Raw genomic sequence first — 13729 nt, 5'->3', positions numbered from 1 at the left:
CGTGTTCACAGCCGCTAATACTTCGACCCCCCCAAACACGTGGGCTACTTCTACCATAGTGCCTATATTCAAAAAGGGCCGAAGGGACGATCCAGGGTGCTATCGACCTATCTCTCTGTTGGACTCTGCCATTAAGATCTTGGGCAGAGTCCTTCTAGACAGATTAAGAGATAGCCTGGAGGAGTGTGGGGGCCTGGCTGACATACAGTATGGCTTCAGGGAAAAAAGGGGCACGATAGAACAGTGTTCAAATCTCCACCTCTTGATTGCCAAATACACGGTGGCCAAGGAGGGGTCCTTATATCTGGAATTTATGGACCTCTCCTCGGCCTTCGATATGGTCAATAGGTCTAAGCTATGGGAAATTCTAATTAACATGGGAATTGATGCAGACCTGGTGGCATTTATAGCATCTATGCACCAGGATTTATTTGCTGCTGTAAGAGTGACCAAAGAGGGAAGATGCACGTCACGTTTTAGATCCCTACGTGGTGTTAGGCAAGGATGCATACTGGCCCCCCTGTTGTTCACCATCTACATAAATGACCTAGGCATACACTTAACTGGGGCAGCAAGTGACGTTCCGCGTGTAGGAGAAGTTAAGATCCCTGCTCTCCTATACGCGGACGACGCTGTACTAATAGCACGCACAGGGGTATGTCTCCAAAAACTGCTAGATGCATTTGGGACCTTCATGGACCGGTTAGACCTGAGGGTGAATGCCTCCAAATCGCACACTATGGTCGTAGGTAGACAAGGGAAAAGGGCCAAGAGAGGAATAAAAACCTTTTTTTGTAAAGGGGAGATAGTCTCGGGAGTCCCCGTGTTCCCCTATCTGGGAGTCCTTTTTGACAGCAGGGGTACCTGGGGCCCACAGATACGGGCCAAAACCCTAGCGGTCACTAGAACATCCATGGCCATCTTAAGTTTCGCTAAAAGGCTGGGCCATAGACCTATGAAGGCCATTATCCAGGTTTATAACAGCAAATCCCTTCCCGTGGCTTTGTATGGTGCTTCCTTATGGGGTTACGTACGCCTAGACAAAATCCAGGTAGCTGAGAATAGCTTTTTACGTTCAGTCCTGTCCCTCCCCCAATCCTCCCCGGTTTTTTCCATGCATTCAGAACTTGGTATGGATTATATCCAGGACAAACTCAGACTGGCTCCACTAATATACTGGCTCAAGACCTGGCTAAACCCTGAATTATCGTTAAACCACATGATCATGAGGGATGTGATGAGTCTGGAATATAGCCACATGATACCATGGCTGGCGTATTTGCACAAATGTTTCATTGAACTAGGACGCCCAGATTTATTCACCTCTCCCTCATGTATCACAAAGCAGGATGTGTGTTTTACAAAAAAACAGTTTATGTCTAGGGCGTACATGTTGCGAGAAGAAGTTGAACTATCTAAACCCTTTGTTCGAACGCACTACTTAACACTTCAGTCACTTGCAATTGAGCCTTATTTATGCTTTGTCACAAACCCCTTTCACAGATTTTTGTTAACAAGATTCAGATTTAACATTATTCATTTTTATTTGGGCAATTTTAACAAATGGACGAAACCTGAGTTAGCACCACCTTGCACCTGTGACAATTTTTCTGTTCAAGACAGTTTACATTTTGTTATGTTTTGTGATTTCTTCTCCGTCCAAAGAAAAAAATACCTGCTACCAGTCCTAAGAGAAGCTGGCTTCTCCCAGGTGAGACCAGCAATGCTATATTTATTATCATTGGGCAACATTTGTATCACCTTCGCCATGGCCAATTTCCTGGTGGCAGCAACCAGAGCCAGAAGGAGCATGAATTTGGAAAACTGATGTACATAACGGGTCTCTTAAATATTTTAAATGCATTTATTTATTCAAATTAACTTGCTGATAAATGAAATTGTTTAATTCCTTTTTAATTGTAAATAATACTGTTTTTATGTACTTTGTATGATTTTATCAAATCGAATAAAGTTAATTTGACTGACTGACTGACTTATAAATATTGATAAGGAAGGGTTAAGCCTGCAAAAGGTGTATTTGCCAGGTTGAAATGGCAGTTTATACCTGCACTGCAGGCTGCAGTGTCAGGCCTGAGGCATGTTTACAGGGCTACTTTAGTGAGTGGCACAATGAGAGCTGCAGCCCACTAGTAGTATTTAATTTGTAAGCGCTATAGGCCCTGGGTATATGTAGTACCATTTACTATGGACTGGTAAGTCATTTAAATGTGCCAATTAGATGTATACCAAATTAAGCATGTTGGGAAGTGAGAACACAAGCACTACATCACTGTTTTGCATGTGTAACGTGCACTGAGTCCTCAAGATACCAAAATGGGTTCTGCAAAAATCTAGGGGATGGCTTGCAAAAGATGGTTATTTCCAACAGTGTCTTTTCCCAACAATTGTTCATTTCTCTAGACATTGCAGGATGAACATGAAAACCAATAAACACATTGTCAGTTTAGCACTGAGCGATGGACTCCCTCATGCAACATCTACCTGAGTAGTACAGAAAGAGGTCCAAAGCAGTCATGCAGGAGGGGCTAACAACGCAAATACGTCCCTGAAGTCAGCCCTGGACGCAGCAGACTTGCCAACAGGCAGATGTGCTCTTGCACTACATTGAGAAGACATGCATGGTTGCGAGTGTTGGGCTTTAAGCCAGAGATTCAAGACTCCATAATCAATATGCCTTTTTCAGGAGACACCCTGTTCTAACAAGAAGTTGATGAGTCCTTGCAACAATTTAAACACGCATTTGCAATGCAATAGGTCTCGCATCATTCAAGTTTGAGTTATTGGCATTGTATATGACAATGTGTTGCATGAATTCTTTTGCAAACTCTGTATTGGCTGGTGTTGTTTGTGCCCGGTGAATGCGTGCACTGACGGATGGTAGTGTTTGTGCCCGGTGAAAGCGTGCACGAACAACTTATGGTGTCTGTGCCTGGTGAAAGTGTGCACTGACGGCTGGTGGTGTTTGTGCCTGGTGAAAGGGTGCACTGGCGGCTGGTGGCGTTTGTGCCCGGTGAAAGCGTGCACTGACGGCTGGTGGTGTTTGTGCCTGGTGAAACCGTGTACTGATGACTTATGGTGTCTGTGCCTGTTGAAAGTGTGTACTGATGGCCGGTGGTGTGTATGCCTGATGAAACCATGTACTGATGGCTAGTGGTGTGTGTGTGTGCCTGTTGAAAGTGTGCACTGATGGCTGATGGTGTGTGTGCATGGTGGAAAAGCGTGCACTGACATGTTTAAAAGTAAAGTGCGCCATACTGCGATTGCTACCATAGTTAATTGTGGATGTGCTAACCATTAATGCGTGCACTGATGGCTGGTGGTGTGTGTGTGCCTGTAGAAAATTGTGCACTGATGGCTAATGGTGTGTGTGCCTGGTGGAAGTGTGCACTGCCAGCTGGTGGCGTGTGTGCCCGGTGAAAGTGTGCACTGATGGCTGATGGGGTGTGCCTGGTGAAAGTGTGCACTGACGGTTGGTGGTGTGTGTGTGCGCCTGGTGAAAGCGTGCACCGACGTCTGGTTCTGTGTGCGTGTGGTGGAAGCGTGCATTGATCGCTGGTGTTGTTTAAATAGCAACATACTTGGGTCCAGAATAAAGAGCACTCTTTTTAAACAGGCATTAAGTGTGAGACAGCACACAATGATCCAATGGTAATTACTAGTTGAAGGCAAATCGCATATAGAACATTAGGAACACTGCAATTCTTTACATTGATTCAGACGGTCCTTGCTGCATTCAGGACATTATCAAAAATCAGTCTGTTTCGTGAGAAGTAATACCTTACATCCTAAACAGCTGTTTTAACAGAATGTTGCCGACCTTAAGAAGAGAGATGCCTAAAACATTGGCAGGGAGGCAGCATCCTGAATTTAGGTTGTATGAATGTCACTTTATTGTTTAACTGAAAGAAAAAAGCTCAACTATAATAAACTCCTAGCCAACGCTGCAACACCATTCTGCCAGCTAAGCAAGCTGAGTAAGAAGGGATGTGCGGACTTTACCCGAAGGTGTCAGAGCTAATTCACAATAGAAACAGAACTGATACATGAGAACATTACTAGTGAACAAAATACAAAAGCAAACGTTACATTACATGAGGCAAAAGTGACAATGATAACAAAACGTGCCTTACACAGTGTGTAAGGCACTTTTTGTTATCTTAGTCTAAGCCCGCCTGATTCTATGAAATGGCGGCGGGACACGGGACAGGCCTTTATCCTTTTCTTTCACTTTCCGTTCCGCACTTCCGCCGCCGCGTATGCGCGTGCCGCGTGCGTGGGGGGCGTGGGCAGCAGGGTTGGTTGCTGCTGAGTGGTGGTGAGCAATGCCAGGCAGCCCCAGGGCACGCACAACATCATGCGGGCCAATAAGCAGTAAGCCCCTGTGCGTGGCATATGGGGCGCGGCAGGCGGCGCGCATTGCCAAAGAAGAAGACAAGAGAAGAACAACGAAAACTACGAACTTAACTGCCTTCCAAGTCCAAGACAAAGCAGCCAGGCGGCCAGGCCCGCCCACGCTGAGCTGCCCTGTCCGATTTCCGAATCCGAGTCCGAAGACCAAAGTAAGTCACTCAGAGTCCCTCACTCCGTCTCCGTCACCGACCGGCGGGGCAGGGCTGCTGCTGGCTGCCTGCCTCCAGGCCTGCTGCGTGCACTAATTAGTTGCTTTCCTGTCGCGCATTTGCCTGCTTCTTATTTATGTCCCAACTTGTCACTCGTGTTTGTCCCTCCTATAGAACATGCTTTCTCGCTTCTGTACTTCTTTGCTCCCAGGGCCGCACTCAGTGTTGCTCTCTGTTCTTGCCTGTGTGCCGCTTCCTTCCATATGGGTTCGCCCTTGCACTCAACCAGCCCCCCAACCCCTGTTGCTTCCTCGCCTGCTCCATTTGCCCTCGGCTGCTGCTGAAGCAAGCAAGCAGGCAAGCCTATATTATAATAGTTACAGTGCGCAACGCACGCCAGGGACGGATGGTAACGGGCCCCGGCCTATAAACATTAATTATGGTGCCGTGGTGCGCACGCCCTGCCGGCCTGGCCTGAGCCTTTTTAAAATTAATTAAATAGTTGGTAGTGGTACGCACTGGAGGCGGGCCGGGTCTTCATAATTAAAATGGTGTACGGGAGTGGCGGCGCGCAGAGTAGTGCTATTTTTATTTTGTATAGTGGACATTTTCCTGCAGTTTTGCTCTTTTAGACTACTGTAAATAAAATGTGCTTTTATCAGCCAACGTAACGGTGTTCAATGCATTGGTCTTGTTAAGAGGAATAGCTAAAATACTAGATTGTTATTCCATCATGTTTTAAAATGTTCAGCATCACATGCTTACTTTCGTGAGCTTTTTCCATGTACTTATGACATATGCATCATCGTTATAGTTGCTTCAGTCAAGGAAAAAATGTGTGTCTCTGCATCAGATGTTTGGTGATTAGCAGCTGTTCTAAGCAGGTGTTACAAAAGGAACCTTACATTATTAATCTTGTATGTTTGCACTCCGGAATTTTTCAAGCTACCTCAGTTGGTTGATGCACCTGTTGCAATGATACAACTGCAACCTAAGGGCCACTAGTTTGGAATCAAAGCAAGTTCGGTTCAGCATTTCATCCTTCTCATGCTGAGAAGATGAGCACCATGCCTCGAAATTGTTTGAACGCCTTCTGGGGCCTAATCCATTTTTAAAATAAAACGTGTTCTAGCATCACTTCGTAATGGACATACACAGGTGATATTCACGTGGCTCCTTGCTCGTAGTGGGGAGTAGAATCAGGCCAAGCCCCTCTCCTGTGATAACAAAAACAACACTCGCAGGCAACAAAATACACATAAATGAGAGAGCTGGACCAAAAGCAGCAGAGTGCGGATCATCCTTCTCTTGCTCTGTCAGGGTAAGCTGCTGTCTGCTGAGCTACAAATGGGATCACTTCTAAAAAGAGCCCACCCGAGAGAGGAAGTGTAAACAAACACAGCGCGGTGTAATTTAGATTGATTGTTGCAGTGGATTCTCGTGGATCGAGGCGCTCTCTTGTAGTGGGCTCAGGTGCACCAATTATCCCTAGACACCTGCGACTGACCTCTGTCTTTTGGGGTCATGAGACGATGAGAGAGAGGCAATGTGACCTGTCATCACTCAAAGATCTCTAAGCAGTTGCAAGACCTGGCATCCTTGACGTGTTTTCCTCTGTCTTTTTGCTCTACCGCCTGTATTTTTGATGTTATGCTGGACTTCATTTTTGCTGTTTTATGTACTCCGTACACTTTACCACTGCTAATCAGTGCTCAAGTGCAAATGCTTCCTCCGTAATTTTTAATTCTGCTAGGTTCTCCATAATTTGCATATTTGATTTACTGGTAAGTCCCTAGTAAAGTGCACTGTGTGTGCCCCAGGCCTGTAAATCAAATGCATCTAGTGCGCCTGCAGCAGTGATTGTGCCAACCATATAAGCACCCCTGTAAACGTGTCTCCAGCCTACCATTGCAGTGCCTTTGAGTACAGTTTTAAACTGCCAAGTCGACCTGGCAAGTGCAGCCTCTTGCCAGGCCCTAAGCCTCCCTTTTACTACATGTTGGATACCCCTAAGGTAGGCCCAAGACACTCCCAGGGGCAGGGTGCAGTGTATGTTAAAGGTGGGACATGTGTAGGTATGTATTACATGTCATGATAGTGAAATACTGCTAATTTCGTTCTTCACTATTGCCAGGACTAGCTCGCCAATAGGGTATTATTGGAGCTGCCTTGTATAATTTTACAAGTGTAACTTTCCATTGGGAGCAGCTTGAGATTTGGAGTTTTGGCTCTCTAAGCTCAGAAGTTAATGACACATCTTTTAGTGGCTGTGGGTTTTAAATTGTGTGTTTGAAAATGCCACTTTTAGAAAGTGTTTCTGGGCCATCGCAGTTGTTACTTATTGTTCCAGTATTAGGCTGGTTTCTGGATTTCACCACGGTGAGTTGATCGCAGTGGTTTTTCTTTGGGGGATCGCGTAACGGCGCTGTAGAGCGCGGGGCACTGCAGAGTGCGGGGCGCTGACAAATATGTAGTCACACGCTATAAATCTTAAAGAAGCCAGCTGCCCTTGAACAAGTAAGAACGAAACTGAAACTTACAAACTGCAACAACCTAACGAACGTGGAAGCGCGTGAGTAAATGTGATTCTGCCGGGGCGCTGTAGAGTGCGGTGCCGCTGTAGAGTGCGGTGCCGCTGTAGAGTGCGGTGCCGCTGTAGAGTGCAGTGCCGCTGTAGAGTGCGGTGCCGCTGTAGAGTGCGGGGCGCTGTAGAGTGCGGGGTGCTGCGGCGCTGTAGAGTGCGGGGCGCTGTAGAGTGCGGGGCGCTGTAGAGTGCGGGGCGCTGCGGGGCGCTGTAGAGTGCGGGGCGCTGTAGAGTGCGGGGCACTGTATAGTGCGGGGCGCTGTAGAGTGCGGGGCGCTGTAGAGTGCGGGGCGCTGTAGAGTGCGGTGCGGTGCACTGCGCTGCGGGCGCTGCAGAGTGCGGGGCGCTGCAGAGTGCAGGGCGCTGTAGAGTGCGGGGCACTGCGGGGCGCTGTAGAGTGCGGGGCGCTGTAGAGTGCGCTGTAGAGTGTGGGGCGCTGTAGAGTGCGGGGCAGTGCGGGCGCTGTAGAGTGCGGGGCGCTGTAGAGTGCGGGGCGCGGTAGAGTGCGGGGCACTGCAGGGCGCTGTCGAGCGTGGGGCGCCGTAGAGTGCATGGCGCTGCGGGGCGCTGAGAGCGTTGTGCGCTGTAGAGTGCGTGCACTGTAGAGTGCGTGCGCTGTAGAGCGCAGGGCGCTGCAGAGCGCGGGGCGCTGCAGAGCGCTGTAGAGCGCGTTGCGCTGTAGAGCGCGTGGCCCTGTAGAGTGCGGGGCGCTGTAGAGCGTGGGGCGCTGTAGAGTATGGGGCGCTGCGGTGCGCTGTAGAGTGTGGTGCGGCGCGCTGCGGGGCGCTGTAGAGTGCGGGGCGCTGTAGAGTGCGTTGCACTGCGGGGCGCTGTAGAGTGCGGGGCACTGTAGAGTATGGGGCGCTGCGGTGCGCTGTAGAGTGCGGTGCGCTGCGGGCGCTGCAGAGTGCGGGGTGCTGCAGAGTGCGGGGTGCTGCAGAGTGCGGGGCGCTGTAGAGTGCGGGGCGCTGTAGAGTGCGGGGCGCTGTAGAGTGCGGTGCGCTGTAGAGTGCGGTGCGCTGTAGAGTGCGGGGCACTGCGGGGCGCTGTAGAGTGCGGGGCGCTGTAGAGTGCGCTGTAGAGTGCGGTGCGCTGTAGAGTGCGCTGTAGAGTGCGGTGCGCTGTAGAGTGCGCTGTAGAGTGCGGTGCGCTGTAGAGTGCGCTGTAGAGTGCGGTGCGCTGTAGAGTGCGCTGTAGAGTGCGGTGCGCTGTAGAGTGCGGTGCGCTGTAGAGTGCGGTGCGCTGTAGAGTGCGGGGCACTGCGGGGCGCTGTAGAGTGTGGGGCGCTGTAGAGTGCGCTGTAGAGTGCGGTGCGCTGTAGAGCGCGCTGTAGAGTGCGGTGCGGTGTAGAGTGCGCTGTAGAGTGCGGTGCGCTGTAGAGTGCGCTGTAGAGTGCGGTGCGCTGTAGAGTGTGGTGCGCTGTAGAGTGCGATGTAGAGTGCGGTGCGCTGTAGAGTGCGGTGCGCTGTAGAGTGCGCTGTAGAGTGCGATGCGCTGTAGAGTGCGGTGCGCTGTAGAGCGGTGTGCTGTAGAGTGCGGTGCGCTGTAGAGTGCGGGGCACTGCGGGGCGCTGCCGAGCGCGGGGCGCTGTAGAGTGCATGGCGCTGCGGGGCGCTGAGAGCGTGGTGCGCTGTTGAGTGCATGCGCTGTAGAGTGCGTGGGCTGTAGAGTGCGTGCGCTGTAGAGCGCAGGGCGCTGCAGAGCGCTGTAGAGCGCGTGGCGCTGTAGCGTGCGGGGCGCTGCGGGGCGGTGTCGAGCGCGGGGCGCTGTCGAGTGCGGGGCGCTGTAGAGCGCGGGGCGCTGTCGAGTGCGGGGTGCTGTCGAGTGCAGGGCGCTGCGGGGCGCTGTAGAGTGCGGGGCGCTGTAGAGTGCGGGGCGCTGTAGAGTGCGTTGCACTGCGGGGCGCTGTAGAGTGCGGGGCACTGTAGAGTATGGGGCCCTGCGGTGCGCTGTAGAGTGCGGTGCGGTGCGCTGCGGGCGCTGTAGAGTGCGGGGCGCTGCAGAGTGCGGGGTGCTGCAGAGTGCGGGGCGCTGTAGAGTGCGGGGCGCTGTAGAGTGCGGTGCGCTGTAGAGTGCGGTGCGCTGTAGAGTGCGGGGCACTGCGGGCGCTGTAGAGTGTGGGGCGCTGTAGAGTGCGCTGTAGAGTGCGGTGCGCTGTAGAGTGCGCTGTAGAGTGCGGTGCGCTGTAGAGTGCGGTGCGCTGTAGAGTGCGGTGCGCTGTAGAGTGCGGTGCGCTGTAGAGTGCGGGGCGCTGTAGAGTGTGGGGCACTGCGGGGCGCTGTAGAGTGTGGGGCGCTGTAGAGTGCGCTGTAGAGTGCGCTGTAGAGTGCGGTGCGCTGTAGAGTGCGCTGTAGAGTGTGGTGCATGGCGCTGCGGGGCGCTGAGAGCGTGGTGCGCTGTAGAGTGCGTGGTGCGCTGTAGAGTGCGTGGTGCGCTGTAGAGTGCGGGGCGCTGTAGAGTGCGGGGCGCTGTAGAGTGCGGGGCGCTGTAGAGTGCGGGGCGCTGTAGAGTGCGGGGCGCTGTAGAGTGCATGGCGCTGCGGGGCGCTGAGAGCGTGGTGCGCTGTAGAGTGCGTGCGCTGTAGAGTGCGTGCGCTGTAGAGCGCGGGGCGCTGCAGAGCGCTGTAGAGCGTGTTGCGCTGTAAATGTAAATGTAAATGTAGTTGAGCTTATATAGCGCACAGCTACCCGCAGTGGGTTTCCCGGCGCTTGCTTAGGGAACCCTTCCTGGTATTCCCCTGTGAGATAGCAGGGTATCCACAAGGTGAAAGTCAGGCATCCCGCCACGAGGGGCCGTTGTGGAGATTAAGCAAGCTATTGCCCAGAGTCGCAGAGTGTGAACCCATGAGTCGAGGAGGCACCGGGGCGAGAATTATCGAGTCCGTGGAATTTTTAGCCCAAGACCCGCCGAGGCAGGAATTGAACCCTGGTCCAGGACCGATCTCAGCTTCCGGGTCTGCTGCCTCTAACCCCTGAGCCACACTTCTCCACGAGAGTGCGGGGCGCTGTAGAGTGCGGGGCGCTGTAGAGTGCGGGGCGCTGTAGAGCGCGGGGCGCTGTAGAGTATGGGGCGCTGCGGTGCGCTGTAGAGTGCGGTGCGCTGCGGGGCGCTGTAGAGTGCGGGGCGCTGTAGAGCGCGTGGCGCTGTAGAGTGCGTTGCGCTGCGGGGCACTGTAGAGAGCGTGGCGCTGTAGAGCGCGGTGTAGAGTGCGTGGCGCTGTAGAGCGCGGGGCGCTGCAGAGCGCTGTAGAGCGTGTTGCGCTGTAGAGTGCGGGGCGCTGTAGAGCGCGGGGCGGTGTCAAGCGCGGGGCGCTGTCGAGTGCGGGGCGCTGTAGAGCGCGGGGCACTGTAGAGTGCGGGGCGCTGTAGAGCGCGGGGCACTGTGGAGTATGGGGCGCTGCGGTGCGCTGTAGAGTGCGGTGCGCTGCGGGCGCTGTAGAGTGCGGGGCGCTGTAGAGTGCGGGGCGCTGTAGAGTGCGTGGCTCTGTAGAGTGCGTGGCTCTGTAGAGTGCGTTGCGGGGCGCTGTAGAGCGCGGTGTAGCGTGCGTGGCGCTGTAGAGCGCGGGGCGCTGTAGAGTATGGGGCGCTGCGGGCGCTGCAGAGTGCGGGGCGCTGCAGAGTGCGGGGCGCTGCAGAGTGCGGGGCGCTGTAGAGTGCAGGGCACTGTGGGGCGCTGTAGAGTGCGGGGCGCTGTAGAGTGCGGTGCACTGCGGTGCTCTGTAGAGTGCGGGGTGCTGTCGAGTGCAGGGTGCTGCGGGGCGCTGTAGAGTGCGGGGCGGTGTAGAATGCGGGGCGCTTTAGAGTGAGTTGCGCTGTAGAGTGCGGGGCGCTGCGGGCGCTGTAGAGTGCGGGCGCTGTAGAGTGCGGGGCGCTGCGGTGCGCTGTAGAGTGTGGGGCGCTGTAGAGTGCAGGGCGCTGTAGAGTGCAGGGCGCTGTCAAGCGCGGGGCGCTGTCGAGCGCGGGCGCTGTAGAGTGCAGGGCGCTGCGGGGCGCTGTAGAGTGCGGGGTGCTGAGAGCGCGGGGCGCTGTAGAGCGCGGGGCGCTGTAGAGTGCGGGGCGCTGTAGAGTGCATGGCGCTGCGGGGCGCTGAGAGCGTGGTGCGCTGTAGAGTGCGTGCGCTGTAGAGTGCGTGCGCTGTAGAGCACGGGGCGCTGCAGAGCGCTGTAGAGCGTGTTGCGCTGTAGAGTGCGGGGCGCTGTAGAGTGCGGGGCGCTGTAGAGTGCGGGGCGCTGTAGAGAGCGGGGCGCAGTAGAGTATGGGGCGCTGCGGTGCGCTGTAGAGTGCGGTGCGCTGCGGGGCGCTGTAGAGTGCGGGGCGCTGTAGAGCGCGTGGCGCTGTAGAGTGCGTTGCGCTGCGGGGCACTGTAGAGAGCGTGGCGCTGTAGAGCGCGGTGTAGAGTGCGTGGCGCTGTAGAGCGCGGGGCGCTGCAGAGCGCTGTAGAGCGTGTTGCGCTGTAGAGTGCGGGGCGCTGTAGAGCGCGGGGCGGTGTCAAGCGCGGGGCGCTGTCGAGTGCGGGGCGCTGTAGAGCGCGGGGCACTGTAGAGTGCGGGGCGCTGTAGAGCGCGGGGCACTGTGGAGTATGGGGCGCTGCGGTGCGCTGTAGAGTGCGGTGCGCTGCGGGCGCTGTAGAGTGCGGGGCGCTGTAGAGTGCGGGGCGCTGTAGAGTGCGTGGCTCTGTAGAGTGCGTGGCTCTGTAGAGTGCGTTGCGGGGCGCTGTAGAGCGCGGTGTAGCGTGCGTGGCGCTGTAGAGCGCGGGGCGCTGTAGAGTATGGGGCGCTGCGGGCGCTGCAGAGTGCGGGGCGCTGCAGAGTGCGGGGCGCTGTAGAGTGCGGGGCGCTGTAGAGTGCAGGGCGCTGTGGGGCGCTGTAGAGTGCGGGGCGCTGTAGAGTGCGGTGCACTGCGGTGCTCTGTAGAGTGCGGGGTGCTGTCGAGTGCAGGGTGCTGCGGGGCGCTGTAGAGTGCGGGGCGGTGTAGAATGCGGGGCGCTTTAGAGTGAGTTGCGCTGTAGAGTGCGGGGCGCTGCGGGCGCTGTAGAGTGCGGGCGCTGTAGAGTGCGGGGCGCTGCGGTGCGCTGTAGAGTGTGGGGCGCTGTAGAGTGCAGGGCGCTGTAGAGTGCAGGGCGCTGTCAAGCGCGGGGCGCTGTCGAGCGCGGGGCGCTGTAGAGTGCAGGGCGCTGCGGGGCGCTGTAGAGTGCGGGGTGCTGAGAGCGCGGGGCGCTGTAGAGCGCGGGGCGCTGTAGAATGCGGGGCGCTGTAGAGTGCGGGGCTCTGTAGAGTGCGGTGCACTGCGGTGCTCTGTAGAGTGCGGGGCGCTGTAGAGTGCGGGGCGCTGTAGAGTGTGGGGCGCTGTAGAGTGCAGTGCTATGTGATGTAGAATACTGTGTGCTGTAGAGTGCTGTACTTTGTAGAGTGCTGTATGCCGCAGAGCGTTGTGTGCTGCAGAATGGTGTGTGCTGTAGAATGGTGTGTGTTGTAAAATAGTGTGTGCTGCACTGCCCCATAACCAGTAAGAACAAAAACGAAACTTTAAAACTGCAACAAAGTAGCACACTGTAGAAGCCTGTGTAAAAACTGAAACTGACGAGGCAGGAGATGGGCTGTGCTCGCCCACGAGATGAAATCCGAGCTCTGCGCTCGTGCACCCTCTCCTGTCCACATTCCCAAAAACGGGCAACATTAGTTGTCGAAGCAGACTGCAACAATGCTTACGCATTGAAGCAGGTCGTGCTTCGACCTAAAAAGGACAACAAAATGGCCAATGCTATAGGATCTCTACAGTTCAAAGGCTTGTTCAGAAGGGAAGGCAATCACAGCCTGAAGGACCACAGGCAGAGCAACTTTCATACCTGGGCATCTACAACAGCAGTCACAAGGCATTTCCCATCAAGCCACGAACCAGTCCATGTAGCAACTGTGGCAACACCCTGACAGGTAGCCCCTTCACATGAAGGGAAGGGGAAGAAAACAAACTCCAGAGGGGGAGGATCAACAATCAAGTGACTTGCCCAACAACAACCCAGACCCCCACATAACACGAGTGGGAGGCAGATTAGAACTTTTCTGAAGGGAGTGAGAACAAATAACATCAGACAACTGGATTTTAAATGTGATATGTCACAGATACTGCATAGAACTAACCAAAGAATCACCCCAAAAAACCCTGAAGAAAAAAGATTTAGAAAGGGGGAAATAATACAATTAAGAAAGGAGGTGAAAAACTCTTACAAATGAGCACTATCGAAAGAGTACCACCAAGGGAAAGAAACGAGGAAAACGGCTCACCTTCCTTGCTGTTTCCAAAACAGGACCTAGCTCTGAGACAATCCTAGACCTCCGATTCGTAAACAAATTCATTTGTACTCAACATTTCAAGACGACAACACTCCAAGGAGTGATCCCACTTCTAAAACAAGGACACTAGACCTCAAAGACGCCTACCTACACATCCATATGAATCAGGGACACAAGAAGTGCCTCAGATTTGTACTAGACAGAGTACACTACCGGTTCACAGTACTACCATTCAACATAAAGTTAGCACCACATGTCTTTAAAAAGTGCCTCGCT

General features: G+C 54.4%; 1 protein-coding gene across 1 annotated transcript in view; it reads left to right on the top strand.

Moving 5' to 3' along the window:
* LOC144802820 (uncharacterized) overlaps nucleotides 1-13729 on the top strand; it is a 128378-nt gene that overhangs the window by 92035 nt on the left and 22614 nt on the right. The gene's annotated exons all lie outside the window — the stretch shown is intronic.

The sequence above is a fragment of the Lissotriton helveticus genome, chromosome 1_2 (assembly GCF_964261635.1).
Source record: "Lissotriton helveticus chromosome 1_2, aLisHel1.1, whole genome shotgun sequence".
NCBI classification, from domain to species: Eukaryota; Metazoa; Chordata; class Amphibia; order Caudata; family Salamandridae; genus Lissotriton; species Lissotriton helveticus.
The sequence above is the reverse complement of the archived record's forward strand: the minus strand, read 5'-3'. Positions and strand labels throughout refer to the sequence as shown.